Consider the following 5,570-nt stretch of genomic DNA (forward strand, 5'->3'; position numbering starts at 1 on the left):
GAAGAGCCACTATTTCAGTTTGAGTCCAAAGGCAGGAACAAACAAACAAACAAACAATGTTTTGGCTGAAGATAATCAGGCAAGAACTGTCCTCTGTCTCCCAAGGGAAGGATCATTCAAGCCTTCAATGGATGGGACGGGACCCACCCACATCACAGAGGGCAATCTGCTTTACCAGTCTACGGATTCAATTGGTGATCTCATGCAAAAACACCTTCAAAGATGCATCCAGAATAATGTTTGATCAAGTATCTGAGCACCCTATAGACCAGTCAAATTAGCACATAAAATGAACCATCACAGGTCCCAAATTATAAGTTATTTCTTTCATGAAGACTTCTTGACCTCCTGAAACCAACTTAGGCATCTCTTTGCATGTTTCTAAGGCACCCTTTTAATCCTCTTTATTAAATCACTTGCATTGTCTTTTTTTTTTTTTTTTTTCACTAGATTGTGAGTATCATGAGTGTTCTCATCATCCTTGCATCCTGGACATTTACCACAGTGTCTGGCACATAGAGTCACTAATAAATTCTTGTTGAATATATGAATGAATTAACAAGTGTTTTATAATGTATATAATAAACTGAACTATTGAAATGGAGAGGACTGCCTTCTGTCATTAGTGATTATATTAGTAGGTGATAGCATCTGTCTTCTTGCCTATGTAAAGTTGAAAAATAAAATATTTATCATTCAAGCTATAATAGTTTAAGGACAGCATTGACCTTCAATTTTTGCTTAATTGACAAATGCTCCTAATGTCAATTAACAGTAGTTCAGGAATAAAAATAGGCTAAATTTATACATAAACAATACATTGTCAATAAGTTCAATTATAATTCAAAATACTACCTAGATTCTACTACCTAGAAGACTAAATACTACCTACAAAATACTTCCTAGAATCTACCACCTAGATTCTATTCTTAAAAAAAAAAAAATGGCAATGAAGCAGTCATCTAGGATTGCACTAATGAAGAAAATAAAATTGTTAAATAGGCAATTTAAGATAGCTATAAAATTCATAGCACATGCAATTGGATTGATTTTCTATGGCTGCCATAACAAATTACCATAAAGTGGGTGGCTTAGAATCACATAAAATTATTCTCTAGTTGTTCATGAGGTCAATGTCTGAAATTGAGGTGTTGGTAATGCTGGTTCTTTTGGGTATTTCTGAGGGAGAAACCAAGCCTCTCTCCTAGCTTCTGGTAGTAACAGTCAATCCTTGGCATTCCTTGGCTTGTAGATGACTTCAGTCTTATCTCTGTCTTCATCTACACATCTCCTTTTCCATGTCCCTTTGTTCCTCACTCCTTCTTATAAGGACACTAGTCATTATATTTAGGGCCTGCTCTAAATCCAGGATGATTTCCTTTCAAGATCTATAACTAATTACACCTGCAGAGACTCTTTTTCCACATAAGGTCACAATCTGATGGTCCAGGTGGGCATGCATTTTGGGGGGACAATTTTCAACCCATTATAGTAATAATTTTTCATTGTTCATAATTTTGAATTTTTATACATAACATTTCTGAATGTCCCAAAATAACATTAGAAATAATTACAATTTTCAAATAAAGTTCAAATAGTGTAAATTCTTTGGTACAATAGTAAACATGCTTTTTTCTAAAATAACCAAATGTTTGTGGAATACTACCATTTCTATTATTTATTAATATTTTCATAACATGAGAAAAATATTGACCACATACAAAGTCTTCATTTAGACATGGAACTAAATAAAAATGATAAATTATCAATTATAGAAATAGTTTTACATTCAAGCTGAGTACAAATCTTTTAATTATATTATCAGAATCATCACTAACATAAAAATTAATGAACATTTATATATACTAATAAGCTTTTCTTTTTTTTTAATTTTAAAGATTTTGTTTATTTATTTGACAGACAGTAGGCAGAAAGGCAGGCAGAGAGAGAGAGCAGGGGAAGCAGGCTCCCTGCTGAGCAGAGAGCCCCATGCAGGACTTGATCCCAGGACCCTGGGATCATGACCTGAGCCGAAGACAGAGGCTTTAACCCACTGAGCCACCCGGGCATCCCATTAATAAGGTTTTCTACTGAGTTGGATAAATAGAAATACATGAACTTCACCTCTACTTCCAAAGGAATAAATAGTCAATCATCAATTTTTAAAATGTACCAGGAAGTGTATAAAGTAATACATTTCCTAATACAGGTATATCTGTGCAGGTCTGGGTACAGTGGTGAACATAGACATTGCTTCTCACCATGAGTAGAAGATCTGGAAATGTTAAGCAAGTGATTTCTTCTAGTAATTATAGAGTTGAGAACTTCATTTATTTCTGTCTTTGAATAAGCCCCACTGCTTCTGTTATGAGTCTCAGATCTCATATGTGTGCATTTGCAAAAATCATTCAGTATGTTTTCTTATTTATGCTTATTGGAATGAAGTGTTAGAAAATATCTCCAGTATTTCAACATAGTCTTCTTCACATTTCAAGCCTTTACATCGCTTGAGAAAACTGACTTTTAGCTCTAATAGCAATAATAACAAATTGGGAAAGACAGGAAAAAAAAAGAAGGGAACAATTCCTTTTGATTTATAGGTGCCATAGCTAAGCTTAATAAAATATTATAAAATGTGATACTTATGTTACAAATATTATTTGATATTCTGCAAGGTATTTAAATTAATTAAAATAATTCAAATTTAATTAGTAAACTAAGTATTTTAAATTTTCTTATTTTACGGCTAACTGAAGATGATTCTCATATGTAGACTGAAAGCAGCTTGGTACTGAAAACAAAAAATAGTAAAATTAAATACAAATTTGGATGTCAACGTGACTCTAAAACATATCCACTGTATCATTACTTTCTTGAACAACTGGTATGGACACAAATCAGGTGTTCCATAAGAAAAAAAAAATGGCCCTTTGGTGAACTCTGTTTAATCACCCTTCTAAACCTGGTAACAAAGATAAATTTGTATTTTTTCTTTGATACATAATATTTTGATCTTAGTAAATTTAAATGCATTTAAATCATACAAAGTATGGTCTCCAACTACAATGAAATACAATTAGAAATCAATAACATGAGGAAATTTGACAAATCCACATGTATATAGAAATTAAACAACACACTCCTAAGTAACCAATGGGTCAAAGAAGGAGAAATAAAAGTACTAGAAAGTACACTGAGATGTATAAAATATATAATACAATATATATTTGGATCAAGGAAGAGTCCTTTCTACAGGTAGGTCCAGTAATTTTAAGGCCAAAACAACTACAAGATTGTTGTGAATCTCTAAGACTACAGGGGGGATGATCAGTATCACTGGAGACAAATAAGAAAGGAGAAAATAAGTCATAGAGCAAAATAAAAAGGAGCTTAAAAGAATGTTTTTATATTAACAATGAGATTAAGATTAAGATAGCAAGCAAATAACACATTTGCTTACAATTGTTACAATTGCTTACAATTGTTACAATTGAAGGACATGCAGATGATTCAAATAGAAGTGGAAAAAATAGGGAAATAAAGAGAAATTTTAGTAAGAAAATGGTTATTTTAAAATAAAAATTTAATGGCTCCTCTAGAAGACTGGGTACAACAAATACATAGTATTGAATGCTGTATTGGACAAATAATTATTTTAATATTATAACACAAAATTTATAGAGCAACTATAAAAGCAGAAGTTCAACTGTAAAAGACAGAACCAGAAGATTCAGCCTTTGTCCAGTAGGTATTCCAGGAGCTATACAAGAATAGTGCCCAAGAGGTATTCATAAAAAAAGAAAAAAAAAAGATATAATTCTTTAGATTGCAACCCCCCACTAAGTGTTTTACAAAATAAGCAAAATACATATACACATATACACATAACAATAACTGCCAGGAAGAATAATGGAAAAATCCAAAAAATATTGGAAGGAAGAGAGAGATGAATTACTAAGAATCAAGAATCAGTTGGTATCTGACTTCTCATTGGCAATACAAGATTTATGAATAGTGAAGCAAAGCATTCAAACGACTGCCAGAAAATAAACCTTCAAGGTCAACTCTGGTGCTTATGCAAGAAAGGGAGGGTGACATTAAGATACTGATGAAAAGAAAAGACTTGGGAATTTGCCATTACACACTCTCACTTGGAAAATTATTATCATAGTTTGCAAAAAAGAAGAAAATCGATCTAGATGCAAAGATAAAATGTCAAAGGAACAGAAATGACCAGTATCAGTAAACCATATTTGTTGGTCTAAGTACATTTTAAGTCAGGTCAAGAATTTCAGCTAGAGCAGTGCTATTCCTCTTGGAGGCATTTGCAAATGTGTGAGAGCTTTGTTAGCTGTCAGAATAATAATATTTAATACCTGTGATGTATGGGACACTTGAACAACACAATATTGCCCTAACCCAAATGGATGTAATGATCCCTTTGAGAAACACTGCTGTGAGTAATAATAATTATAATACACACAGCTACTACAACTTACCTTATAAGTATGAACTGAAAGTGAAATCTCAAAAATAGAGATGGGAGGATATACAATTATAGGATATTTCTGCCTGTGTTTAGCAAACTGGGAATATAGAAGACCACATATTATATGTTTCACAGAACTGAAAATCCAAATTTTATATCCTAATGTGGAAGGATCCAAGCAGGGAAGCAGAAAATGGAATCAAAAAGAAAACTGGGTCAAAGATATTGCCAGGACATAGGATGCTTGATTGTCCATGTTCAGGAGAAATGGAGAAACTGATAGATAACAGATTTTGGTAGTAAGTAAACAAGTTCAAGTAATGGCAGATTCTGGGTGCTGATAACATAATATTTGTTATTTTTTTCTTTATTCCTTTATATCTTAATGTGTGTGCAAAGGCAAGATATACAGGGAGACTTAAATATTATTAAAACTAATGTGGAATCAAATAATGATACCAAAATAATGCATTTAAAACTTCCAACACTGGTTATACATGGAAATGAACAAAAATATCCAACAATATTTAATGATCGAGAGACAGGATGTACGTCATGGAAATTATAAAATATTATTTAGGGACACCAACTCCCAGTTGTGTGAATGGAGATAAATTCTACATTTCTGAATGAACACTTGGAAGTTGCCTGTCCTTCCCAAACATAGTGTAAGTTATATGTAGTTTTGTTTAGAATCCCAAAGGGGTTTCATGGAAGACTTAGACAATATGATTTTAAAGTTCCTATCTGTTTAAGCTTTCTTTCTTTTGGATATTGTGTTAGACATAAGGCTGCCATCACAAATTACCAAAAACTTGGTGGCCTGTAGCAATAGAAATATACTTTCTCACAGTTCTGGAGGCCAGAAGTCCAAAATCAAGATGTCAGCAGGGCTGTGTTCCCTCTGAAGTCTCTACGGGAGGATCCTTCCTTGCCTCTTCCAGCTTCTGGTGACTCCAGGCGATTCCCGGCTCACAGTGGCGCCACTCCAGTCTCTGCTTGGTTTCCAGATGGTCTTCTCTATCTGTGTGTGTCTTCTTCTGTTATCAGGAACTTGACATTGATTTTAAGGTCCACCCAG

This window comes from Lutra lutra, chromosome 3 (assembly GCF_902655055.1).
Source record: "Lutra lutra chromosome 3, mLutLut1.2, whole genome shotgun sequence".
Lineage (NCBI taxonomy): Eukaryota > Metazoa > Chordata > Mammalia > Carnivora > Mustelidae > Lutra > Lutra lutra.